The 13,547-nt window shown below is 41.1% G+C and overlaps 1 pseudogene; it reads right to left on the bottom strand.

Moving 5' to 3' along the window:
• Positions 1–12,216: 12,216 nt before the first annotated feature.
• Positions 12,217–13,006, bottom strand: LOC149203453 (putative protein arginine N-methyltransferase 6 pseudogene; annotated as a pseudogene).
• Between the last annotated feature and the right edge of the window lie 541 nt (positions 13,007–13,547).

The following is a 13,547-nucleotide window of genomic DNA, read 5'->3' as shown; positions in this document are numbered from 1 at the left end:
AACCAATCATATTGCATCACTCATCCCAGGCATAGTGGGGAAACCAAAATAGGCCGTTACATGACCTTGACACCATGAAAGAGATACCACAAAAGATATATATGACATAGAGATGAAAGAACTAGACCAAGACTTATGAAAGTTACTAGCAACATCTGATAATCACCATTCAGATCAGCAACCAAGAGATCCTTCTGTTCTCCTTTCGCCTTTGTTCTACTTGAAACCAACAACAAATGTGAACTAGAACCAAAAGCTTTAAGATAATGCCAACAATGCATCATTGGAAGATTATCTGCTCCCCCTGAATCTGTGCCAGATGATCTCCGTCAGACCCATATCAGACTTTCTGCAACCAACATCTGTCCCTGCTAATTTCCTTCAAAACTCCATATACGCGTCTTCATCCACATAAACAAGCGTATATACGCGGATAGGCCTTATGAAACTCGCGTACAACCATTTTCATATCAGCAACCTGTAAATGTCCTGCAGCAAGGTATGTCTGAACATAGATGTCAACTCCTCCTTTTAAACATCATCATGAAATCATTCACATTACATGTGAAACCACCATAGCCATTACATCAACGTCAAGATCTACATGATCCAAGTATCATTACTTGAGAACATCTGCATTAATCAACATATGTAAGTATCAACCTATCATCATATAGATAAGAACTCATCACCATGTCTCCAATAAAGCAAATTTGAGTAGTCATCCATGTATCAACACTATGTATCTTGAGCTCAAGCTCATTTGACAAAACTTCTTGATATCATCAACAGCAACAATCCTTATCCACAAGAGTGCCTGCATAATAACTGTATGATTTTTATGCATATGACAACAACAATATATGAGTGACTCATCATCAAGTGAGGAAGATGTGTATTCAAGCTTTGTACTTCTCCTTGTCCTTATGAAGATCACCATGTAAGCACCATATATGCATCATCAAAGAATCAACCATAAATCTGATCTGATCATCAACTATGTAACCCCAAGAATCATATGAGATTTTATCATAGACAACTCACAACCATATCATTTAGCCATATAAGAATCATCACCAAGGATTATTAACCATAATGCCAACAATGAATTACTAAAGGCATATGCTCCCCTTCAACCAGTGCCATCTGTTAGATCTGATCATGCATATATCAGCAATAAGTATCAAAACATCATCATCCTCAAGTTAGGATCAAAACACTTCTAGACATCATATAAGTAACAAAACATTTCCACACATCCTCAGCAGACTGTAACCAATAGAGCAAATAATAGACTGAATCATATCAGATCCTTTTTCTGATCCTGTCCCCACTGCTTTTCCTCAGACTGACATATACGCGACTTTGCAGTGTCTAACTCACGTATGTACGCGACTTCCCTTTAAGGAACTTGCGTATGAGATTCAGAACACTGAAGTTTTACACTTTCAGCTCCCCCTGAGTCTGATATGTCTGTGTTGTGCTGTGTCTCAGTACATTGTGCTGACTGTACTTCCTTCTTCCTCCATATCTTCAAGTGTGATGAGGTTTTCTCCTTTTGGTGTGATGTCCATCCTTTGTTCCTGCATTCCTTTGCTATATGTCCAAGCTTGTTACATGCATAACATCTTACATGTTTCATATTCCTCCTGTAGCAATCAGCAGCTTTGTGACCAAACATATTGCAAGCAAAGCAATATCCATAAAAATACCTTGATTGAGATGACTTGTCTGCATAATGGCCTTGAACTCTTCTTCTTCTACGTCTAGCTGCAACATGTCCAAGATTATGACATACATAAAATTCAACATTATTCATAGGAGGAGTAAAGGATTTTCTTTGAGGAATCTCTTTCCTTGGTTGATGATGAGATTGATCTTTCATTTCTTCATTGATCACTTTTGATTTCTCTTTAGAATTCCTTGCCTCACCTTGTGAACTAGATTCACCTTCAACAGATTCATGGAAACCAAGACCAGTCTTTATAGCAGGAGACCTTTGACTACTAAGAATATCATCCAAGACTTTAGAACTATCTTGAAATCGTAAAAGCTTATCCTTTTCTTCTAGTTTACCTTTCAAGATATTTACCTCAACCTGAAGCTGTTCTTCCTTTTCAAGAGATTGCTTTTTCAAATCTTCTTCAGCTTTCCTTCCTTCTTCCATTTGTTCCCTTAGTTTGAGAATCTCCTTTTCTTGTTCTTCATTCAGATCTTGCTGCATTTGACGAACTCAGAAGGCACATTCTAGTTGAGATTTTAAGCTGGTGACTTTGTTTTCTTGTTTTGCAATAGCTTGGAGTAGATCTGTATTCTGCTTCTTTGATTCTTCAAGTTCTTCCTTTAGTGAGAGGATTGTGGCTTCAAGACTTTCATAATAACTGGATCGATCTCTGAGCTCCTTGATTGTTGTGTTCTTTTCAATGACTTCATTTCTTAGAGATCTTGCTTCATCCTGCAACTTTTCATACCTTTCCTTGCATAACTTGAGGGCACCACTCTTTACATCAAAACATTTTTCTTGTTCAATAATTTTGTTTGTCAGCCTGTTAAATTCTGCCTCTATTTGACATCTTTCTTGCTCACCCATAAGAGCAAGTTCAGTAGTCTCACTATCACTTTCATCTCTTTCACAAGGAAATATAGCTGGAACTGTTGGTAAGGTAAATCCCCTCTGTGGACAGAGGCGATCCCACTAGCCTATCACAGAACTAGCCACAAACAAACCACGCTGCTACGCAAGTTCCTAGTTATGCATCAAAGGTGAATCAAGAAGACTAACCTGGAGTCCAACGCTATGATTGAAGCAGAGTTGATATCCTCGATCCCTTGCTCCAACAGATCATGACGAACACCTGCACATGCAAAGGAAGAGACGGATACCAATATAAAAACTACCAAGGCACAACTATATTTCAGTCAGAAAGGAAATAAATCAACATATCATCATGACAGATAATGAGATTGGAACTATAATAGCAGTCGCTCATCAATTAATAAACCGGAAAAGTTACAACCATTGTTCTGACGTTGACCCTTCTCCTGGCTGGGTGAGTAACTATATGTGTCTTGACATGCATCTCCTCTCCGGCAGCATAACCTCTCTAGCACTCATTAGCATTCTCTCCATGACCAATAATCATCACTACTATAACTCAATTACCAAATCACTAGCATAACACTAACACCAACACTCTCGCACTAGCTTGTCCAATGCATAATGACAAGCTTATATAGATGGAGAAGGGAGGAGGATGCGATGAACCGGGACACCTTTCGCGGATTTAGCAAAAGCCATAAAGATGGATAAAGCTCGAAAAAAAACTGATTTTCTATCCTAAGAAAAGCTCCATGTAATGAAGGAAACAACAGTCGGACGTGCATTAAGGCAAAAAGCATGACTAAATTTGGTTGGCGCGACCGTTGCTCTGAGACGGAGCGCCAATGGTCGCGCCCCCTTTTGAGGATCTCCATCATTGGCGCGGGTAAGATATTGTGGACTTGTGCCAATGGAAAAAGAGCACTTTTTAGGGATGATCTGCAGAAGGTGTCTTCAGGGAACATGGAGTACATACTCAGGGGAACATAATGCAAGTGTTTTTAGACTTTGTCACTTCTTATAACTCCCGGGATGGGTCCTCCAAGGTACGAAAAGAGGAGTAACAGGGATGGTGACAAATTACTGTGTAACAGATGCCCCCTAAAGCATGAAGTCCGAGAGGTGGAGAGGGGTGAAATGCTTTACAAGAACACACACAGAAGAGCACACAAGAGCACATATAGTTACTGCCGCCGAGGAGCTGTATTAAGAGGCATGACTGATAGTTGAATTACAAGATATACGTGGTATGGTCGCAGCCATCCATAAGAGAGTACATAAATAATCTGGATCCATAGTATGGACGCAGCCATCTGGTTAGGATCAATGAACTGACTCAGGTATGGTCGCAGCCATCCAGTGAATGAGTCAAGTACCAAGAATCACGCCTGGATTACAACAGACACAATCCAGGGTCTTACGCTCCATCTCGACCCGAACAAGAGTACAAGTCCAAGCATGTGAATATATGAGCTGAAGTCGAACATGCATGAACATCGCCTGATTACCAGTCAATGATGGAAACTGTTAACAGACGCGAGAGGTACCACCAATAATGACAATGGCCCTCAAGGTACTATAGGTACAATCTACGGCGTGTGAATCAATGAACTGAAGTCGAACACCCGTAGAATCATTCGATCGGAGGCCAATGATGAAAACCTTACGTCGAATACGAAGAACCTGCCATTGAGGCATGCAGGCTCCAAGGCACCGAAAGGGAATCTCTAGGTCAACTTCCTGGATAATGAGCTGAAGTCGACAGGGAGTGACCTTGATCGAAGGTGGGCCATAATGTTTCCCACATCATCGACACGAGACAGAGAGATAATGTCGTGAATCAAGATTGTGCGAACTATCAGAGGGAGGTTGTTTATTTGCAAAGGTCAACTTCTCTTGAACATATCGGCGGCACATTAACGGAATTGGCAGTATTTGACATCAATGTATCAAAGGTCATTATGACGAGGCAATGAGTGAATGAGAGGTCAAATAGGGTACCCAAATCCATGGAAGCAAGTGAAAGATATGAGATGAAATATCCCCACCCTGGACACGAAAGCAAAAAGTGTCATGTTCAAGAGCGACATACTGCCGTTACGGTAACAATTATGGTTCAAAGAATTTTATTTTCCCCCACCATTTCTGGCGAGTACCCCAGTTATTTTTAACAAGCTTGATGGGGATAGCATATGCTTGTGTTGTGACAAAATCTGATGTCATTAAGTTTTAACGAGTCTGACAAAGGAAGAACTCGGTGTCTTTTCTTGTTTAGAGAGTTTGAAAAGACAGCAGAAAAGGAAACTCCAGGGATGTCCTTTTTAGTACAGTTGTGTCTCTCGAGCCCAAAAAAGTATAAAATAATACCCGAAAGAACCGCCCGATCATTACGATCGAGGAGTACTTTTCATGATTAGTGACTTCGACCTGAAAAAGTAAAAAAGCGGTCAAAACCACATTGTTTCGTAACCACTAACGAGTTTGAAACGACAAAAACCCGGTAATCTTTTTGTGTTTTAACGGTCGACAAAAAGAACTTAACACGACCGCCCCTTATCACCATTTAACGAGTCAAGAGGAGCGACTCGGCAATCTTTTCCTCTTTAAATGGTCAGAAAAGAGCTGAAAGCGGACCTCCATTTTTATTTTCTTTAACGAGTCAAAAAGGGAAAAATACTCGGCAATCTTTTCATATTTTACGAGTCAGAAAAGAGCGTAAAGGCGACTCGTCCTGAAGGAATGAGTGGTATAAGGGATAGCAACTGGTTCCGGTAATGGTGGAACTTTACTTGAAACACGTAAAGGTTAAGAGGCTGGCTAACAAGACCACTCATCGCTACGGTTCCTCAGGAAAGGAGAAACAACCAAGTGAAAGCATATGATCGGCCAAAAAAGATGGTAGCGATGGAATGAAACAACCAGGGCTCATCTAGCAGAATTTTAGCGGATAAAAGGCAATCACGGGATGTAAATGGGTTCATTTTTACACAAGCTTGAACCATGGAGAACTTTGCTTGTTAAAAAAAAATTTGTTGCATGCCCCCAGCATGATTATACCAATCGAGGTACATGCCCCCCAAGCTTCATGGCATTCACGGAGTGGATGGAATGAAGGTTTACTTGGAAAGACTCGATTGGAGGATGCCCCCGGGCTTCAGTCACGCGCCCGGGTGAGCTGCCGTCATCAGAATGACGGTGTGGGTGCTGGGGCATTTCCTGTGGAAATAATACCATTTAGGAATGGCAAATGGCTATATGTGAAGTGTGAACCGGGGAATGAAAGTTGGTCTACGACTTTGATCGTTCTTCCTTCATGCGGAAAACACATCACTCTGAAGAGTGAGGACACAATAGCACGTATGCGATAAATATAGTCTCGTCCAAGGAGTAAATTGTAATCTAACGGACCTTGGACTACCATGAGACCCATTTGGATAGTCTTCCCTTCTAACGTGATAGGTACATTGGGAATAATTCCTAAAGGTCGAGTGATTTCTCGATGGAAACCTACAAGGCTTCTCATCTCAGGCAGAAACAGTGGGGAACCAAGTGCTTCCCAAGCTGTTGAAGAAAGGATACTAACAGGAGATCCTTCATCAATAATTGTACCAGCCATAACCATGCGATAGACTTGAACTATAATTCGAAATGGTATGGAGGCTGGTAACCGAGGATTGACTAGGTAATCCCAATTAAAGGAAATAACTAGGTTGCTCGGAGGTGGAACTGGATAGACAGCCGGGTATGCCTCTAATGGACTTTCTTCCTGTTGTGAAGAAATGAGAGGGATGCTCACTTGATCATTAGCGTCTATGTCAATGAATAGAATTTGGACGGTGGGTTCGTCATTCTTGGCAGTGATAACATCATCTGAGGAGGTAACTTCTGAAGGCGAAACTGGGTCACTTGTAATCCAGACCGTTTGACTATTGTCTGGTTTGGATTCAGATGTAGGATCATCTAGGGGTGGAAGTTCTGAAAGCAAAACCGGGTCACTTGTAAGCCGGACCGTTTGACTGTTGTCTGGTTTGGATTCAGATGTAAGAGCAGCTAAAGATGGAACTTCTGTAGGCAAAACCGGGTCACTTGTAAGCTGGACCTTTTGAAAGACCGGGTTACTTGTAAGCTGGAACTGTGGACTTTCGGTTGGTTTGGACTCAGGTGGTTCATCTTTGATGATCAAGTAGTGCGTAGATGATGAATATAAATCACTTGTTCTGACCAGGGACTAGTCTGGAGCAGGCGGAGCACAGGTAGGTTCAGGAAGAGAAAGCTGGACCAAAGAGGAATCATGTTTGATCACTTGGTTAGTGGAGAGACGCTTTGCGGGTGTAACAAGACGTTGATATCCAGCGGGTAGTTGGGGTAAAGAATCCGACAGACTTGCCAAAAGACGGGAAGCTTCATCCATCAGTGGACAAAGGTGAAGGAGATGATTACCTTCACAAAGTCGACAAGGGAAACGAACCTTCCCTTTTCTGTTACCAACTAGTAAGGTATCGTCAATTTGCGACAGCAAGGGGCGAGTCGGGTCACGGGACCATATATCTAGTACCCTGGGAATGCCAGGACAATCAGAAAGAAAATGGTCCCCTTTGCATAATCGACAAGGAGACTGGAGCTTCCGCGGAGGAGCAGAAGGTGGTTCCACTTCTGATAGCTTCGTGGTAGATACGACCTTTCCCTTAAGAGACTTCTTCTTTTTGGTCTTCTTCTTCTTCTTCTTAGCCACCTGGTTAGTGAAATCCAAGGTTTCACCAGGCGAAGTAGAAGATGAGGACGCAGCAATAGGCGAAGAAGGGAAGGGGTCCACCTTAGAATCAACATGGTGTTGTTCGGGTGGAGGAGGTGGTGGTGGGACAGGATTCATCACACTTGAGACCACCGAGTTTGAAAACAACCATACAGGTAAACCAATGGTCAACCCAGGCAAAGACAATGTTGCGATATACTGAACACCAACATTTCCAACAGAAGGAAATGGGCGAGGGTACCCATTAGGAGGAACACCTTGGCCGGTGGGCACCGGAAAGGCTGCCATTGAACAAGAATTAACCCTACTCAAGCTAACGCACGCAAAATCTAATTGGGTAATGTTATCGTGGCCAATAAAATTTTTTAAGACACTGAACTTAACCTTTTCATTTTTTAAGAGTCGAGAAAAGGGTAAAAGATGACTCTAGTCTCCTTCGAATATTTAATGAGCACGAAGTGACAAGACGCTCATAGGCACCTTTTCGTTTAGGGAGTCCGAAAAGGATCAAAAGTGACTGCTCTGGAATTCTAGGTAGAGGGTGTGCCAAACTTTTCGCAAAACCACAGAATACTTTTTAGGGTATGGGTGGTCGATCTTCGTGAATGCTGTGTTCACTGCATTGCGAATCGTAGGGCAGCTGACACGGCTTCCTATGGATAAAGGCTTTATTCCTATAGGGGTCTCCCAATATATACTCGACGGTACGTGGGAGCACAGTCCGTATTGGCAGCTACCGTTTCACCGTGGAGGAATCACCCAACCACTCGACGATAAACTACCAGGTTTAACGACGCCAGAACACGTCTCTAACCTAGACCTCTAGAGTGTTTGCGTTATGTTCCAATGCGTTGTTATGTTCATTGAGTTCATTTTAAAGTTTATCTTTGATTATGTTTCAGTTTTTTGGTCCTACCGTATGTGATATCTCGAAAACTTCTTACATGCAAACTATATGCCGAAATTAAATCATTTGATTCGATGAATTCTATCTACAGGAGGGTTGATATCTTTTTCACAAACGAAATGATCACTTCAACAAAGAACAAAGATCCTAATGCAGCTAATGACAAGAAATGAAATTTTGTCTTTTTTTTTTTTCAATAGCAACAAATAACAATAAATGCTAACTACTATAATGCAAGAGATTTTTTGTTTTTCTTTCCTTTAAGATGGCATGATGCATGTAAACAAATTCTAAGAGATATGCACAATCCAAGTTCAGTCAATGAAATAGAACCAATTCTAAAACACAAAATGAACCATGCAAGCAAGGAAAAACATAAAAACTAGTGAACTTCAAAGAGGCTAGAAGTGAAGTATTCAGAGTATAGAAGATCAAGCTTTAACAAAGCACTGGATAGGTGTAGAACAATCAACAAGCTGACTGGATGATCAAGAGATCGAAACTTCCCACAGAAGGCTAGACATGCAAAGTCACTGGAAATAAGCAAACGGCTGAGGGATACAGGCTAAGACCAGTCAAGCAGAGGTTCAACACAGTTCCAGAGGCTGAAAGAGATATATAAAGAGACTGAATGAGCTTTCCACCCACACACAGGCAAAATTTACAGAGCTGGCGCGACTGTCAGCCTGCAACTTGCGCTACCACAGAATTGGCGCGAGTTGCTTTTGAGCAACATGCGCCAACTGGCGCGACTGTCAGAGAAATAACTGCGCCAATTAAGCTTGCCAACTAAAAATATAAAAGATACGACCTCAGGTCGGGTTGACAGTGCTCAGATGGGTCAAACAGTAAAGAATCAACTCAAAAATGACTTAGGAAGCTCATGCACTCAAGCAAGCAGAAGAAAATTAACATGCAAGACAAAAATCAAAGAGTTACTCCCCAGCGGAGTCGCCAATTTGTTGGTAAGGTAAATCCCCTCTGCGGATAGAGGCGATCCCACTAGCCTATCACAGAACTAGCCACAAACAAACCACGCTGCTACGCAAGTTCCTAGTTATGCATCAAAGGTGAATCAAGAAGACTAACCTGGAGTCCAACGCTATGATTGAAGCAAAGTTGATATCCCCGATCCCTTGCTCCAACAGATCATGACGAACACCTGCACATGCAAAGGAAGAGACGGATACCAACGTAAAAACTACCAAGGCACAACTATATTTTAGTCAGAAAGGAAATAAATCAACATATCATCACGACAGATAATGAGATTGGAACTATAATAGCAGTCGCTCATCAATTAATAAACAGGAAAAGTTACAACCATTGTTCTGACGTCGACCCTTCTCCTGGCTGGGTGAGTAACTATATGTGTCTTGACATGCATCTCCTCTCCGGCAGCATAACCTCTCTAGCACTCATTAGCATTCTCTCCATGACCAATAATCATCACTACTATAACTCAATTACCAAATCACTAGCATAACACTAACACCAACACTCTCGCACTAGCTTGTCCAATGCATAATGACAAGCTTATATAGATGGAGAAGGGAGGAGGATGCGATGAACCGGGACACCTTTCGTGGATTTAGCAAAAGCCATAAAGATGGATAAAGCTCGACAAAAAACTGATTTTCTATCCTAAGAAAAGCTCCATGTAATGAAGGAAACAACAGTCGGACGTGCATTAAGGCAAAAAGCATGACTAAATTTGGTTGGCGCGACCGTTGCTCTGAGACGAAGCGCCAATGGTTGCGCCCCCTTTTGAGGATCTCCATCATTGGCGCGGGTAAGATATTGTGGACTTGCGCCAATGGAAAAAGAGCACTTTTTAGGGATGATCTGCAGAAGGTGTCTTCAGGGAACATGGAGTACATACTCAGGGGAACATAATGCAAGTGTTTTTAGACTTTGTCACTTCTTATAACTCCCGGGATGGGTCCTCCAAGGTACGACAAGAGGAGTAAAAGGGATGGTGACAAATTACTGTGTAACAGGAACATCAGAGGATAACACATTCATACCTGATAATGATTCTGAATCTGAAGAACTTCTTATACCTAATCCCCAATCGACTCTCCCACTGTCATAGATCTTCTGAGATGTCTTCTTCTTCTTATGAGCTTTCTTCTTAAGCTTCTTTCCCATTGTTCCACGGATCTCCTTCAAGCGATCAAGCTTCTACCGAAGGACCTGCTCTGATACCAATTGTTGGAAGTAATACTGAGAGGGGGGGGGGGGGTGAATCAGTATTATCAGATCATTAAAACTTTCTTTTAATGCTCAAAAACATATATGCTACTTCAGTTAAGTGAACCCGCATATACACGCTTCTGTGTCTAAAGCAACTAGCGTATATCCAGAAATCTTATGATTCAGTTAGCTTATCTTCAGTAAATGCATCAGAACATTATTAACCATATTAACAGTAAACAGGTGCAGTATAACAGAACAGATCATCACACAAAAGCCACACGCATGAACACAAAGATATAAGGTGGAAACCCAATGTGGGTGAAAACCACCTGCTGCAAGTCATCTCAATCTTCTTCTTAATAAGAAAATCCTTTTACAATATTTGTACTGGTGCAGTCTTATACCAGTACGGGAGCTACAACCCCCTTTGCTCTTGTACTAGCCGATCCATTTACTAGTACGCAGGCTGCTACCTGCTACAATGCTCCAAAGATCTCCCTTAGCTTTTGTACTAGCTTAGATACTAGTACGTAGGTGCTTGCCTACAATCTTCTTTCCTCCAGGTACCACGTTTCATCAATTTTCAGACTGGATACACTGAAGCACAACATATAATCTGAAAGGCCACTTTTCATCCAATTTTCATACTGGACCCATAACTATCATTGAAGCTCAAAAAAATCATCAAACTCTGAATCACTGAAACCCTGTTAACAACACTGTCACCAAAACACAGAGTAGACACAGAACTCTGTAATAACCATCAGACCCATCTGCAACTTCAAATATCAAGCTTTACAATGTATACGCTACTTCGATGAATCAAACCCGTGTGTATACGTGCTTTTGCCAAAGACAACCCGCGTACAGATCTAAAAATAATTTCTCATAACTTGCAGCTGTACCAGACATCAGTCATACTCATAACACTTATAGAACAATACATGCGTCAGTATGTAGATCTAGAATAAGCATCATAAAGATAGTTCATTTCAAACCGTTTGATCCCGATCTCTCCTTAGATCTTGTTCTCAATCAGCCGGTGAGATCCCTCCTTAGCTCAAATCAAGCAATGCATCCTCAACCCATAACCTGCATACTGGATCTCATACTTCTTCAGATTTTCAAGACATTTCAGATACACTTGCCTAATGATTTCCTTCTCCTTATATAGCCTTAGGCCTTGTTCAATACCAAGAGCCAAAACCATAGAAATCCAATACCATCATCTTCAAAACTAGGGATCAACACGTTCGTCGAGACACCAAGGTCCAAAATCATAGGCACAACTTCCAAGGAATAACCGCCGTGGACCAAAGATAAGTTTTCCACATACACGCGCTTTTACTGAAGCCAACCAGCGTGTACACGCGACTTGGTATATAGCGAACCTGCGTATACGCTACTTGGTATATAGTGAACCTACTTGTATACGCGACTTGGTATATAGTGAACCAGCGTGTATATATTTTTCTTCATACTTGTAGACTGATCATCAATTCCTTGCTGCTATCCTTCTGCACTATGATTTGTTATCAGTGTGATTTGCCATCAAGGACAATACTTGTCTCATAATGCCAACAATCTCCCCCTTTGGACTTGATGGCAAAGCTGACTTGTTATACTTAGAACTATCATCTGATTCCTTTGAGCTGTCCTCCATCAGTCACATATGACATCTCTTCTGAAGATTCATCCAGTTATACATAAGTGAGATATTCTTCTATGAGAGGGTTGCCATCAAGTACAACACATGCATCATAATGCCAACACAAAATTATGCCCCAAAGGCTGTGAACAATAACAAGTTGAAAATATCACCGCATAATAGATTTCCTTCACAAAGCATTGTCCCCCAGAAGCATATTCTAGGTGTATATTCAGAAAGCGTGGGTTCTCCCTACTCTGTGACAATGTAATAGAACCTAGAACCTACAATTACTTGATATTGCTTCACCTCTAAACGATTGTAAATATAGAGATTTCACACACTTTTTCTTTGATGTACACCATTTACACAAACATCTGCAGATAAAGAGCTGTTTATTGATGATTTTGACTGGGTATCACTATATGTTGTTGCATTCCCTCCAAATGAAACATCAAACCATAATGCAAAACGATGTAAGAATGCTTTCATCATAGATGACACGAAATTTGCAGTAACTGATTCCAACTCTCGTATTATGACAGTGCTACAATCAATTTTTGTGATAACAATTACCCATGTCAAGACATTTTTTGCTACGATAGTTTCAATACAACGCTCCTCAAAGGTACATTTCTTTGTCAATGGTAACATCAAAGACATATCAATTCCATAAGCATTTCTCAAGAAGTCAATACTTTCATTGTATCTTTCAGTATGTGTAACTGGTGCCATGTACAATGTCGCATGAGAAGGAAAAATTAGCCCCCTTGACTTGAGCCAACGATCTCTTGCAATGATTACACTAGAAAGCATACTCTCATATAGAAGCATGTAACCCATCCATTCTGATATAATGACATCTACCTCCTCGCCAATTTCAACCTCCCTAAGATTCATACTTATAAATCTCCAAGTAATTCCTCTTTAGAACCATGAGACCAGAAGCTATAAACCTTTCATCAGCAACATCACTGTCAGCAATGTACAATGCCCTATTCCACGAATTGGAAGTAGGTTCTCAATTTCCAAGAACTACATTTGCAAAAACCTGATTTGGACAGACCAACCTCTGCACAGATTCATGGATATCTCTTTTAATCAAAGCAGAGAAATGAGCTCGCCATATGTTGAGATGAGGATTAGCAACACGACAATAGAGCTCAAATTCTATGTTCTCTCCTTCTCTATCACAATCCATCCACAAAACCAGCCACTAGCATCTCCTAGCTTCCTTAGGATCATTAAATACATGAACTGTTGCAATGGTTGATTTTTGAGTCAATTATTCATTCGGTCATATCTTCTGATCTGGGAGCCGGTTTTTGGAGTGTGATATACCATTGGAAATATTTTTCTGAGCTGCTTCTGATGAACATGCTTATGACCTGTTTTTCACTGAAGATCATGTGCAAAACATTTAACAAAACCATACATAGTA

The sequence above is a fragment of the Pinus tabuliformis genome, chromosome 2_1 (genome assembly GCF_031772625.1).
Source record: "Pinus tabuliformis cultivar Carrire ecotype Pingquan chromosome 2_1, CPIR1, whole genome shotgun sequence".
Lineage (NCBI taxonomy): Eukaryota > Viridiplantae > Streptophyta > Pinopsida > Pinales > Pinaceae > Pinus > Pinus tabuliformis.
The sequence above is the reverse complement of the archived record's forward strand: the minus strand, read 5'-3'. Positions and strand labels throughout refer to the sequence as shown.